The sequence below is a fragment of the Symphodus melops genome, assembly GCF_947650265.1.
Source record: "Symphodus melops genome assembly, chromosome: 22".
Lineage (NCBI taxonomy): Eukaryota > Metazoa > Chordata > Actinopteri > Labriformes > Labridae > Symphodus > Symphodus melops.
This window is the reverse complement of record NC_136712.1, coordinates 8307437-8322837: the sequence shown is the minus strand read 5'-3', so window position 1 is coordinate 8322837 and position 15401 is coordinate 8307437. Positions and strand designations below refer to the sequence as shown.

Below are 15401 nucleotides of genomic sequence, written 5' to 3'. Positions count from 1 at the left end.
CCTCGAGGCCACTTAGAGAAAAATCCCATACCTTTAGTGCTTCATTTTAAATGCTTGATTTTCAAACGTCTATTTTACGAGGGGATATGTGCAGACGGCGTGAGCGTCTTTCTTGGAAACACAAGGCAATCGAATAAAGTTTGTGTTCCTGCTCAAATCTACAGATAAATGATGCAACACGGGCGGTCTCAGTCGCAAGTCTGCTCTGGGCCTATGTGACTCCTCCTGTAAAGGAAGCTAGAGATAGAAGAGAGTGGAGCAGAGGGAGAAATGGTGTAAAGAGAGTGGCGAGTTGGGGTGGGGGGTGTCGTGCTGAGAAGGCATCACACTTGTGTAAAGCCATATCAGGCCCAATCTGCTGGCTATGATGCAACGTGCAGCGTGACTGTATTTATCCAGCATTTAAAGCTGTTGCGTACTTACTGCTGCATTTCATTATGCGGCACATTAGAAGTATCCAGTGGAGTTGATGAAATGGTGCAGGGAGGTCTCTCTTGCAAATGTTTGGATCACGTTTGTCGGGCGAGAGAACAAAGAAAGCTCAAACATCAGCAAGAATTCTTGCAGGGGTGAAGGGAGGGTTAGCGTTTCCTGGAGTTGAATCGTAAGCTCAGCCTTCAACCAAATTTCCAACTGTATGTCAGCATGTCATCAGCACGGCAAATGATGCCAAATTTGAAGACATGAAAGGTAAATCTGTTTTTGACGCAACAGAGGAAAACTAAGGATAAAAAAAAAAAAAAAAAAAAAAGGGAACAGTTCAAAAATGTTTGCAGCAACAACATGATTTTTATAAATGACATTTGTCATTCAACAACTGGGCATCGTGCAGTTTTACTGTTTGCGGTTACAGTTTAGTTTTGTTGTTCAAGTCGTTCTTAGATGTAGAGTTTGCAGTAAAATTAGACTCAAGTAAAAAAAAAAAACAATATCCAATTGCAGAGAGAAGATTTCATATGAAAAGAAGACTTTTCTAAAAAAAGATTCTTCAGCATCACAGATTCAAAAGATTAACAAAAAAAGGATTTGCAGTGATGCAAACATGGGAATTTCACAACAAATGTAAAATCATTTGACATAACATGAGGCCAATAAACCAAAGCAAAATCTTTCAGTGTAAATCGAGACCTGATTCCTTTTAGCTGTAATACAATATTACCTCATGGATCTCTTAATCCGCATGTTCACAATGTTCTGTCTTGAGATAATCATTTTGACCTTTTTGTTCTTTTCATTTACTGTTTAAAGTGTCTTATAGTGGGCTGTGAGTCAACGCGCAGCGTCCTCGATGGGCTTTAAACTGATCGAGCTCACGTTGCCGTGGCGGTCGGCAGAAGGAAAATCTTGCCATTGTGGCATTCATGAAAGGCTGCGTGGTCAAGCTAATAACTGCTTCCTTCCATGCCAATCCTATTTTTTTTTTTTTTTTTTTAGAATTTCATCTTTAGATAGGACAGTAAATAGAGTCAATGGTAAATGGACTTGAGCTGGTATAGCACTTCTTTCTGACTGCTTTTTTTTTTTTGAAGAAGGTCACTCCTTCCCTCAGGCAGACGGTATCGCTCTATTAAATGCGCTTCAGCCTGTCATGCAAACAGTGTCTTCCCATACTCTGTACACAGCCTGAACAAACTTTTATGTTGTCCTGGTATGCTTCTCATGTGGCCCTTACTGTCTCCGCTTTTCTGTCTTTTCTTGATATTGCCTGTTTTTTTTTGCTTTTATTTATTTTCCTGTGTCTTTATTCTGTCGTACTGTTTACCTCTTTGCACATGTTTTCCAATGTGGTTCGATACTGCAAAAGGCAATAATCTGAACTGAACACCCATAATCACACACTGCTGACAAAGCAGCACCAGCACCTCGGGGTCAAGTGTCTCGCCCAGCGACACGTTCGACATGTAGCTGTAGGAGCTGGGGATCAAACCCCCGACCTCCCACTCAGCCAAAGCCAGCAGTAGGAAACTATGGAGAGAGAACGGGGAATGACGTGCGGGACAGGAGCCACAGTTCAGACTTGAACCTGGGCCGCCTGCTATCGCTTCCGTACGCAGGGTACAAACTAACATTTCTATTGGTTGGTAGTTGATGTACAGTAGATCGCAAAAGCGTTCGCATTATGGTGTGATCTTCCTCAACTTCTAACACTGTTAGATTCCTCAAGCAGGCTATCTTTGTGTCGTAAGACAGGGAGATCGGTCATCTTTGATTTTTCTTTCACAGCGCGATGTACGGCCGCCATTTTGGAGCCGTGACCACGTTCATCTTTTTGTCTGGGACAGCCCGAAATCTCCCGGTCTCTTTTTACCTCTCGAGAGAAGAGAGGCCGCTTCAGGCACACGCAGAACAAAACAACAGATACCTTTTTTTTTAAAAAACAAACTTAATTATTGAACAGAAAGAACATTGCAGAAGAGAAGTAACTAGGAACATTTGCACTTTGTAATAAAAAAAATAGCAAATCCAAAATATGATTTTGGTCATGTTAAAGAGAATAACCCTGATGGTGTAGCAGGGTGCACACTGCTCATTTGCAGCAATAATGGAAAGAATGTGTTTCAATGCCAATTCATGATTGGCTGCTTGATAGGTGATTTTGCCCAGGGGCTACAGCTGCAGCCACCGTCTCCATGCCAAAAAAAGACCAGGAAATGATGTGCCTTTCCGTGGTCATCCAAAATGAAAAGTAGAAAGCAGCTTGTCATTTGGCTGGCAGTGTGGACTCCAGATTTGTTATAGGCTGTGGTCCCGAAAGAGCAATCTCCTCTCAGAGTGCAAAAAAACCTCTCCGAAAAAAATAGCCTTGTTTGGGAGCTGTGCAAGTAAGCAGAGTTGTTGGAAAGGGAACTTTTTTTTTTTTTTTTTTTGGTGACTGTGAAATTGCGACTAATTTGGGGTAAAAAAGCGTGGCCTTTGATCTTTGCATCGAATAAAGCCGACTGTGCCTGCCTCGGAGCCCCTTAGGCCTCATTGTCAGCCTGCCAGAACGTCATCTTTCTCCCATCACTGAATATAAAAGCTGTGGAATACATCATGCAAATAATCAGGCTGGAAACAAACACGAGCAGTGCTTTCCCCCAAAGGAAGAGGCAAGCGTCTCTAATGAGCAGGGTAAAATTGGAATATTCATACCTCCTCTCCTTCCGCAGAAACGATTGAGTGATTCCCTCGTCTCTCTGACGCCCTCTCTCTCTCTCTCTCTCTCTCTCTCTCTCGTCCTCCCCTCTTGTCTTCTTTGAGGCTCTTCCCTTCCCTCTTTCATTCACCATTCTCTCAACTCCATCCCTCTTCCTCTTCGACTTTGCTCCCCGTCTTCCTGAAACTTCGCGATAAAAAGTAAGGGGGGGGGGGGGGGGGAGGCAGCCAAGCGATATCGATAAAGACTTTCACAGATTACGCTCGAGGATCACCGGTCACAAATCAACCAAAGAACGAGAAGACGTTTGGGGTTTTTTTGAGAAGAAGTAGCTTCTTTTTTTTTTTTTTTTTCCAGAAGACAGGAAGGATCACCAATTTGAAACTATAGATTGACAGGTCTTCCCCTATAGATTCAGGTGTCAGAGTTTAATCCCACTGAGACAGTAGGAGGTCTAGTGAGTGAAGGAAAAAAAAAAAAGGTAGACAGGAATGAAATCAGATCTTAAGTCAGAATTAGAATCACACAGGAGAGTTCTTTTTTTGTTTTTTTAAAAAGATAAACTATGTTGTTAATTACGATTTAAAGACACAAAGTCGCTCCATCTGTACTTACCCCTGACTGCATAGTTCCACTGATGACAGATGAACTCCTGTAAGTGAAATGAAGACAAATGTGAGCCAGTGGAGGAAGATGAACAGCATGATGTACCTCAAGGCCAGAAATGGATGATGTAGGAGGAGAGGGATTTTATTTCTCTTGACCACCTTTTGAGAATGACCTAGAATAGGAGAAAAATGATCTCTCCCATAGGGTATAAAAAAGTTTTCTCTTCTCGTTGCAGACATAACTAAGTTTGTTCACATTTCAGGCAGAGCTTAATAAAAGAGCAGGGCAGAAATTGGCTCCCGAACACAAGTGTTTATTTGGCCTTTTTTTTTTAAAGTTTTAGTGTTAAAGAATGTATCTTATTCTTCTTGTATTAAAAAATGTTTTGAAAGTAGTCTGAAGGTTCTTGGGTCTAAATATGAGAGAAACTGCATGTGTCTTTCATTTTGGACATTGAACTAGGAGGAAAAATACATTTAATAAAAAGGGCAAGTGAACCATATGATTTATACAACAATGAAGAGCTTGGAGAAACATAGACCTGAATAGACCCCTGAATCCATTTTTGAACTTGATGGATTTTACAGTTTCCCAGCAGCCTTTCTTTTTGTGATAACAGAATACTAAGAAAACTGTATGTTTGGATAAGAGTAGAAATATTAAGTAAACTTTTAGTTTTTTATGGTCGCTTCATCTTTCATCTGCAAAAATAGGAATGGCTAAAGCTTCTGTTCAAACAGTGAGCAAACCTTCAGTGAACAAAGACAGAAAGGAAAGGGTCTGTTAATATACGGGTATGCATCTATTAACAAATTTCCAGCGTCTGTGACTCAGTTAGTGGAATTTGTTGTCTCTTAACTGGATGGTTGAGGGTTCAATCCCCAGCTCCCGCAGCTACGTGTTCTTAGGAAAGACACTTAACCCGCTGAAAAAGTTTGCATGAATGTGTATAAATGGGATTAGTCATTTCTGATGGTCACTGGTCAGCCTCTCCATCGTTGTGTGAACAGGTGTGTAGGCGTAACTTGTGGTGTAAAAGCTTGATATACCCAACTGATGTCAAGCAGTAGAACTTTTGGGAAAGCATGAATGTGAGCTATGAATGAGCTAGGTGACTTTCCTTGTGCACAAAACTTTGTGATCTGTCATAACATTCATTTTGCAAAACATCTTTTGCCCAAACTTATTTTTCTAGTCATAGGAGCAAAATCCTGAAACTTTCTACATAATTGCAGCTTCAATCGAAGCTGACTGAGAGCCACCACATCCTGGGTAGTTCAGATACAGACTTGTAGCCTGCTCATGTTTAACTGTTTGTTAGCTAAAGTGTATCTGTCTATACCCAGTTTACTCTTTATTTTTTCCTTTTTTAACTATTTTGTCACAGTGGGCACATTTACAATTCTTTTTTTATTCAATCTTTTATTTGGTCAGTGTCCCGTAATACATCCCATACAAATCCACTGTAACCTTTTAACTGCGTTGTAGCCTTTTAGACTGTAGACCCAAGTCTCAGGCAGGATAAGCTTTTGTGCAAAAATTGGTAACCAGTAGATTTAACCTTTTGAATATCACCAGACACACCGAGCTACAACTCTATCCACTGAATCCCTTAGACATTTATTCTCAGACAGTGAAGTGTTTCCCAACTGCTTGTAAACAAGACTTTGATAGGACAAAATAAGTGGCCCTTCCATCTCAACCCTTTTGTTGATCTGTCATTAGAACTAACACAATGTGTTAACGCTTTGTTTATATTGATGGCTAAAAGTTATTAAAAATGTCCATGCAAACACTTGGTTGCTCTGAATATTAAACACCTGAACTGTTCAGAACTAGAGATGTACGCTATTAGCCATTTAAAAGATTAAAGTCTGTACCCTCACAAGTCTGCACATGAACAACTAGTTGGCTGAATGGCTTATTAATATGTTTTAAGGCCTGCAATGTTCTTAATTTTAAAACATGTAAAATGTAATGGGCTGTAGCTCTTGTTCGTGGCTACAGCCATAATGCTCTACTTCCTGGATGTAAACAAACACAGTGAACGGATAGCATCTTGTTTCAGCTGTGTGGTTTACTAATACTTCTTTATAGAAAATGAAGCTACAGTAAAGTTCTATTTGCCTGTAACAGGTAAAATAGCAAAGGACTACTCAATTGTAGCAATGTATAACCAACAAAGGCCCCTTCACTTTAACCACTGAAGTCAGGCAATGCTAGCACTGCTCGAGTTAGCCACACTTGGCAACGATCCCTTGATTAACCGTGTTGAATAAACTGTGCTCATTTGACTGTTTTAATTCTGTTTTTTTTCTCGTCCTTTGAACATATGCTTACTTGTGATGTGCATGCATTTACAAACTTACATCCATTGTCATCAGCGAACTCTTATTTATTCTAACAGCTGTTTTTCCCCAATGCTTGCCTCTCACATGAACATATTTGGTCAAATCAGTACTGTTGGTCCCAACCCACACTGCAAGTTTTACTATTAATTGCTTCTTATTGCAATGATCTAAGACCCGAATTCTCGTGCGAAAACCCCCAACCCACACTGGATAGCTGAATCCGCTAATTCCCCCACATATGAGAGTTAAAGCCTTAAAGGGGGTGATGTGTTTGTTGAGGTTGTAATGAGATGCAAGGTGGGCATTTGAAGGCAGGTGGTGTATTAAAAACCACATGGAGGAAGGGCATTTGGGACAGGCAAGCTGGCGGTGATAACGAGGGAACAGCAAGAGACAAGAGGGGTGTTTGAGGCAGGTCGAGGAGCCTGGGGGCTTGGGATTAAGGAGGGGCATTTTAATCAAGGTGTGTGCAAAATACAGTCCACAGAAAATGAAGCCTTGATGAGATATTAGTGTTTTGTGTGGTTCAGTGTATTTCTAAAGTTAGTTTGAGTTTATTATGTGTAAGAAATTAAATTTAAAAAATGTATTTTGTTAGTTTTTTCAAAGATCAAATGAAGGGTGTTCAAGGGTTTGTAAGTCTTTTGGTCAGTTACTTTAAAAATGTATTTCGTTACTTTTACTCTGTTTAAAAAAAAAAATTAATTGGTAAAATAACCTGTTCTTGTTTCTTTGTACAACGCAGCACACATATATGTAATATACCTTTAAATCATCCATTCTGACAATGTTATTCCCAATTTCACCTCCAACTCTTTAAATATGGACATTTTGGTCTGGGATCAGGAATGGCCAAATCTAAGTTCAAGGTCTTTTGTCTGAACGGACGATCTTGCTTGTTGAAAATAAAAGCTTATTCTTTTAAAGGGTTAATTTAAAAAAACAAAAAAAACAACAGTTTCATTTTGGCAAAGTCAACAGCAGCAAAGTCAATTATTTGCCCAATTTTATTTCTAAATGGAGGATTCTTTGCTCTTGAAATAAATGATCTGGCCTCTTAAAACAATCCACTGCCAAATAAAATTAATTTTAAATTCTATCTCAGTATTCAGAATAGATTTAGGGGAATACATACAAAAACATTTTAACCATGACTTTTCTTTTCCATTAGTGACTCACTGGTTACGCCATACTCCCTTTGAGATTTTTATTTCAAATTTCATTTGAAAATCTGTCCCACCAGGGTCACTCTGACATGTTCTTGACAGTTTCTCTTTATACTGAACATTGTAGAAACAAACCTTGTGCTGGTGATATGATACTGAGAAAAAGAATGGGGCTTGGGAGACGCTCATTAAACCAGCAAAGGCTTTGAGAAGTAGGACTGTGCTCCTGTACGAGTTGTTGGATTACCAACGGAGAACTTGACATATCTAATAACATCCACGGGGGAGATTAGAGTTGTTGACACTGCTACAGATGAATATGGAAATGATAAAAAATTATCCCTCTGGGGTTCTTGATTGTAGATTTGAATTGCAAAACGTAATTTTCATAACTATTCCAATGTAAATTGTGATGAGCTTGTACTATCAGAGATTCCAGTTGGGCTGGGTTATTGAGTATCATTTAGACGAGCAGATGTGGTGGTGAGTGAAACCTCTTTGTGGTCATAAAACACGGGTTACTTATTCTGGATTCATCTGCAGTGAGCCCTGCTTTGAGTCTGTGGTCAATCATTATTCTGGCTACAAACGCAGCATCCCCACTGTTTTAATAAGTTTTAATATTTGCTAATAAAACGCTGTGCAAATAAATGATGTTTTATGAGCACTGCAGTATCCATCAGACCAACTGTAATCAAATAGTGGAATTATTTCCTTTGCCTCCTCAGCACTGTTTCTCTTCCACACTCTTGAAGACTTCTGTCTATTTCTGGCAGAACAGAATGTGCCACTGAACATACAGAATTTGAATATTTTTGATTGGTAGCTGTTGTTGCCGGGCTGCAAAGTTGGATGTAGATGAAAAGCTTAACACGCAGACAGTCCTCTTAACTTTGATCAAATATTTGCTCGCCTTCCTCCCACAGCACATTTTCTTTTGTATCATTGCCCGGAGGTTACTTCTGATCAGATTTGTTTTTGCATAAATGTGTAACAACATTGCAGCTTCCTTGATTTCTCAGTGTGAGCACTGTCTCTGTCTCCACTCATAAAAACAGCGTGTCTCTTATAAACAACCGCTAATATGCTAAATATGTAAAACAGTTTCAGTCCTTATAAGTGACTGTCTCTGCAGAGCTTGTCTTCATCCCACATCATGTCTGTTAATGATGTGCTAAGAGGAATCGATTAGCAAAATCATTCGATGCCAGTTAACAGCCTCGTATGGATATTCATTCACATACATTGGGCTTGATTAGGGAATTCACATTTACATTCACATCTTATTGGAGAGATGGAGGAGAAATAAAACTTCTGTGAGAATATTTGTAAATGAAAGAAAATGTCTATAAATTCTATATTTCTAAATGTTTTAATCATATTTTATGTAAGCCTATGTGATGGTAAAACTAGGATACATTAAAAAAATAAATAAATAATAAAACTCAAAAAGGTTTCAGGACTGATGCAGAGCTAAGTTAAATTCTGAAACGTTCATGTCTGCAACATGGCAACCTGCGAGCACATGGACTGTGAGGTGGGGACACAGCTCTCTGTAAAGTTTTGAATTTGGCCTGCAGTAACAATTTCAAACACTAGGCGTCAGAGTTACATATTGCTCCTTGAACTAGTCAGGCCTCCTGGCCTCTTGATTCCTCCACATTGTAGTAGAAGAAGCAGTAAGTAAAAAAGTTATACATTTTTATTACATTATTAACCCTTCCAAATCATATTTTCCAAATTGCTGCAAAAGTGTGCGACCAGCTAGCTTGCATTTAATGTCCCGCTCAGTTGGATGTAACAGGTTTAGCTCATGCTGCGTTCCATTGTACTCAGAACGCTGAAAAAAAAAAAAAAAAAACACCCCAGACTCGGAAAAGGAAATCGAAAAACGGCCATTCAAGTTGGAATTCCAAATCGAAAACTCCACAGAGATCCATGTAGACCGAGCTGGTCGAATTAAAGTCACAGCAATGTGGCTATGCACACAGTTACAGGTAAGCACAATGACCTGTTGGTTAATTTTGAACTCAGATTGGAAGTTGGAAAAACCAGCATAGAATTTTTGACTTCCATCTCACAATGGAACGCTGCTTTGGTATTGTTAATATAATGTGTAATGCTTATTGCTGCAAGAGTCATTAGCTTTGACCTTTTTTTTAAATCACATTTGACAGATATAGAAGTTGAATTTTAGAAAACCCTAGTTAATGATACCCAAGAGCAACAAATCTGTTTCTTATAAAAGGATAATTCGCTGATGTCGGTAGCAATTTTGTAGTTTTTATTTTGTAGTTGTGGCACAGGGGATACATCTGGTAGTCTGGTGATTGAACTATCTGCAATTGGATTTGAAGCCCCACAGGCCTCATTGCAGTGTCCTTTGGATGAATACTGAACCCCAAATGACTCCAATCAATGATGAGCCTAACATGGCAGCCTCTGTCATTAGATTGTAAAAGTGTGTGGGGATTGGTAGATATTATATCCAGCGAGAAGTTCTTCGAGTTGTTTGAACACAAGGAAGACACATGTCTTAAAATAAGCCCCGTGTCCATTTTCGACTGTATCATGTCATTCATTGTTTCCTCAAGACATGTTTTATGAAACCATTGTTATCCACCACATTCAACTCCCAAAGCAACAGTCTTATTTTTTTTCTGGCAAAATAAACAGTTTCACTTAGAACAATGAAGCTTGTCTGGATCCAAACATAAAATGTACAATACCTTTTGTTCCATCTACCCATCTTCATTACGATTGCACAGTATGTGCTGTGTGAGAAAAGAAAAACATGCCAGGTATAGCTTCAGTGGTGACTCAGGTCACACTAGTTATCAGTTATTATCATTATCAAAGATGAAATAAAGATGTTTGACCCTGTATCACACAAACATGGCCATTGTTTTTCATATTTTCTACATTACATTTGAATGGCTGAGTTGTTTCTGTGTTTGTGTAATTCGAGAAGCGGAAAAATGGCTTTCTTTCCGTAGGCGGACAATATATAAAGGGCTTATGCCAATTCTCTGCAAACTGGACTGCTCTATTACAAAAGCCCACGCACACTGTATAATGCTCCATCCAGCCAGGCAGCCCGGCAGTGAGATACAGGCTCTTTGAACCGGAGGATGACCAATGAGGTCAGCTCAAAATGGAAAACATTTCTCAGATAATTATTGAGACGTTCTGTCATTTAATAAACACTTTTTCTTGGAGTTATGGGCAGCCTTTTGAATCACTCAAACAAGCTGACATTTAAACACTATGAGAAGAAACAATAAAACCGAACAACAAACAGATTTTTGGTTAAAAAAATAAAATAAAAAATGCTGTTCATGAAAAATCTAGTTTCTGCTAATATTTAAATTAAAAGTGCACGTCTCCAACCTATATAACTAGACAGATGTATAGTGTATTCATATAGCAATATTAACAAGAATATGATATAGGGCTGCTCAACTTCAACCTCTTCAGTCCTCCCTATTTCATCATCATTACAGTTGCTAACAATAATATAAGCCAGATCAGTCTATTATCACACCTATCTATCGTTCTCCTTCTTCCTGCATCTCTCTCCGTGCTATTTTATAAGGCCAACACAGGTTCAGTAGATTGCCGTTCATCATGAGTCTGGTTCTTCTTCAGGTTTCTGCCTCTTAAGTTCCCTGACACAACAAGGAGATCATCAGCCGTCCAGTGATTGTAGCGTGTGTCCAGCTCCGTCCCCAACTGTCTGCCTTTTTTTCCCGGCAGATTCGACATATTGAATCAACGTTGGTTGGCGCGGTTGTTGAGAGAAATTACTCTAATTTGGTTGATCGGAAGTTTAATGTAACTCCAGGTTCGGGAAAGCCCCTCGAGTCTGCTGCTGTCGTATCTGTGCTTTCGCCCATTTAGTGCAGTTTCTCCTGATTTGTCGCCTCTGCCTCTTCTATACTTTTTCCACTAATAGACCGAAGGGCTGACAACGAAAAAGCCAACGCCACAGTTGGTCTTCGTCGCCACTAATTCTTTTCTGTGTACTTGATGTGTCAGGGCCTCTAAAGAAAGTTTTTCCTTAGCACTGTAACTTATCTTGCTAGATGTGGCTTCGTGATGAGGTCATGAGGGATTCATGGAAAGCAACAAGAGTAAGGCCTTTTAGCTAGTTGAAAATTGTTTGCCCTCATTGATAGGACAGCTGAAGAGAGACAATAATGGGAGAAGAGAAAGAGGTGACGACACACAGCAAAGGTCCAGGGTTGAATTGGAACCCACAGCCACTGCTACAATGACAATAGCCTCTGTATATCTGTATATGGGCCACACAACATAAACCCTCATACATAACCGCTTGGCCACTGACGCTCCATGTTTGGCTTTATTTTTGAAACACTAATAAAATAATGACAATGAAATGTCAATTTTTTTCAAGTCTCACTGGTAAGTCATCCTCGTGTTAAAGTTGAAATAACACTTTCATTGGAAAATGAATGCCCCTGTTGCATCACAGCAAGGAAGTTCCTTGTTTGAAGGCACGGAAGCTTTGCTGTGTGGGAGTTTGCATGTTCTTGTTATGCGTGTGTGGGTTCTCTCTGGGTATGTTGCCGGATTCTTCCCACTCAGTCCAAAGACACGCTGGTTAATTGTCTGTAAGTGTGTGCGTGAATGAGTGTGACCCTGACCCAGGGATTTTGTTATACCCTGCATCACAGCAACATGGCCTCGAGCCACTTTAATCTAAAATCCTGGGATGTTTTTTTTGTTCATATATTTTCATAGCGCAATCCTGGGGAAAAAAAATGCTACTAGCATATTTTTGGTAAAAAAAAATTCTCAAGCATGTTTCTCAGATACCTTCAACTTCTCTAAAGTAAGTCATTTAAGTAAAGTAAATTACTTTTACGAATGAGTTTCTACAGTTACTTTCCCCAGCCCTGTTTAACACGCAGTAATGCCAGTAATTCATCACTATAGATCCAGTTCCAGCTGATGTACCGTAACTGGTAAGTGGTCCATGCTAGTGATTAGCGCTAGATTAATTTCTTGTCCTTTGGTGTGAAGCAGATCCATTTACACTGATTTAGAAAAGGGCCAGCAGTAGATACTCACTGAGGTCCTATTGGCAGCTAGCTAGATGGTCATTACTAATCTGAAGGCACCCACGGGAGAACGAAGGGAGCGGAAGGGTTAGGAGTGTTTCTTTGCATGCCATCGTGTGTGCACATGTGTGTGTATGTGTAAGCGGGGGTGAAAAGGTGGAGACATTGTATTGGGGGAGGGGAGGGGGGGTCACACTAATAATATGTGGGGGGTCACCAGCAAAGATCAGCAGGGGTCAAGTCTGTAATGGGAGCCATTTTTCATGAGGCACATTTCTCATCCCCGTCTCCGAGGTAAGAGCGAGAGACAAGTAGTGAACTGCAGGAAATGGCATTTCAATGTGTGTAACCTCTCGCCTTCCGACGTCCCCTCTTGACAGGGAATGGCAGGTCCTTCTCATCTCTCTCAGGCGGGCTCGTATATCACTCACAGCACTTGCCCACCTCTCCATCCCAGGAGACGCCGGCCGCAGAAAGTGAGAGGAAGAGCGCGAGTCATGCAGGTGGACGGCTCTTCAATCTAGCAGCTACTCAACAATCAGCAGCACATCTATCAGCAGGCCTAAAAGTCCTTTTGAACCCACTCGCATACATATACATGTTCCGTCAGCCTGTGATACAAATGGAAACGTTGAGGACAGCCACTGAGCTGCCTTGAACATTTAAAAAGGCATTTCCAGTCTCTGTTCTGGTGAAGGAGCCCAGCACATAGACTGAGCCGGCTGAGTAAAGAAGGAGGAGAGGACAGCCGTGAGCAGTGTTGCTTTCTTCTGCAGTGCAAGACAGTGCAGCCACTTGGTGGCACTAGCAGCCAAAATCAATGAGAGAAAACAAAAGGGAGCATGTCTGAGTCTAACACGTGGAGCAATGTGAATATTTTGCTTCTGCATCATGGCATCGGCAATGAATCTTCTTGAGAGCAGGCATAGGAATATCAAAATAAATCATGTGCTGTAAACATCTTATTAAAGATGAATATTTTCATGTGGAGCCGCAGTGAGAGCTGCAGAGAGACTGTGCCGTGAGCTGGACAGGGAGCACGTTCACAAATAAACGTGCACCACATTCACATAGGGTTAATACATGCCATTGATCCTCTCGTGATCATGCTGTTGTTACTGGTGAGATCAATGACGTGTGTGTGTGTGTGTGTGTGCGTGAAACAGTTCTCAGTACTGAGTCTCGTTTGTGATTCAGCTCGTACCTGGGCTTAAATGTCATTGACCAGATTTAGCAGGTTAACTTGAAGGCCTCTTGTTATCGAGGCCTACACTGCTGGGAAAATAAGCAGGGCATGTTTATCCCTCTTTCTCTTCAGAGAGATGTTGTTTGTGCAGAGAAGAACAGGAGGTTCTGTTTTTTTTTTAAATTCACCTGCTTAAGGAAATGCACTTACTTTTACCCTCTTCAAACTGAAGGGTCTAAGAACAGAAGCTTCGAAGCCCGTCCCCGTCCAGTATGCGTCACACGAGAGTGGTAACCTCAGACCTGCCGTGCACATGGACACAGATTAGTGCAGTTCAGGAACTCTAACTTGGAATCTGTGCAGAGAGAGGATGAATCATTGTGGAGCATGTGTATGCATCTTAAAACTATGGATGTTCCTAACCACTCATTTCTGCATTGGTTAAGAACCATTTTAAATAAAGTAATATACATATGATATTCGCAAGATATAGCCCTATAACTTTAATTGACATGAGAAGAATTAAATCTCCTTTTAAATGACATATTTAAGAGAAATGTCAATGTTGTTAAAGTGCTTTTTTGATCAAAGATGCACATAAGAAAGCAGAGTGTGCCACTACAGCCTGCATATAGCTGCCTCATTGACCCCAATTTTAAAAACTTAACTATGATGGAAAAAAATACAGCTTAATATGATCCATATCATCCTGTCCTTACATATGTTGGGGCAACATTTTTTGCAGATGTGGGCTTCATTTTGCAACCTTCCAAATTTGTTGTCATAAACATGTGTTGCTCATTCTAGACATCCCAAGTGAAATTGCTCTTTTGGGGACGGGGACCACATCATGATGGTGCTACTTCAGATTTTGTAGTTTAATGCGGCTGTCTTTTTTTTAATATATATATTGGCCAGAAACTCACAAGTGAGTAAAGGATTCTTTTAATGCACCCTCCAATAACTAGAGGTAACTAAGATCGTTTGTGAACTGTCCCTTTAAATGTTCAAGCTGCAGTTTGGAAATGTGTAACGTGCAGCCTAACCTGAATTTTTAAAAGAGTGTGGACAACAGCAAAACCTTGACAGTTTGGGGTTTTTTTATTTTGGAGATTTTTGGAGATAAAAAAAAAAAAAAAACAAGTAATAAGCAGTGGAGTACAAATGTAGAAATGATTAAATTCTAATCAAATCACGAGTAGGGCTAATGTGTTTTCTCCAGAGTCACTGTGTTTGGGCTGTAATCCATTAAGGCAATCACTTATGACATTTCCTCTGATTCACAGAAATCCATCCACGCAGCTGTCAGGAGAACGGATACTGCAATTAACTGTGTTTCATTTTGGATTTGACACTGTCACTGTGAGGCCTGACAAAATGTTGACCAGTGTCTCCAGCATTTAAAATTCTAAGAAAAAAAATGAATCCTGTCTGAAAAGAAAAGATCACAGGATATAAAAAACAAACAAACCATGTAATAGTTTTTGTGTCTGGTATATTGTTACAGGAAGCAGCTCATTCTGCTCGGGTAATTAGTCGGAAGCGGCTCCTCTTGATAAATATTAATTTTCTTTCTTTGCCAAAGCCTGAGGCGTCCAGCACAGGTGTTTAGTAAGTTACTATGGAGGACAACCGGCTAGCTGCAGCAGCAACAGGAAGTTCCTATAATGACTGCTATCCCCAGTGCACCCTGGGTAATAATCAGCCCTCGTTTGTCATAATAGCAGGTAAATACTCAGGCACGGCACGGTCGTCCTCACAGTGGGACACTGGAAGCAGCAGTGGTCCGCAATCATTTTCAACTTCTTTTTATTAAGAGGACCGCTGCTCAGGTTGTTCTCTGCGGCTTGTTAGTGTTTACACAGCAAC

The 15401-nt window shown here is 40.2% G+C and overlaps 1 long non-coding RNA gene across 1 annotated transcript in view; it reads left to right on the top strand.

Annotated features, from left to right (window-relative positions):
• LOC306817817 overlaps positions 1-14902 on the top strand; it is a 74352-nt gene extending 59450 nt beyond the window's left edge. Inside the window, exon 3 of the long non-coding RNA XR_013778078.1 lies at positions 14819-14902. This is a non-coding gene — a long non-coding RNA (uncharacterized lncRNA). The remainder of the gene's footprint in view (positions 1-14818) is intronic.
• Positions 14903-15401: the final 499 nt, after the last annotated feature.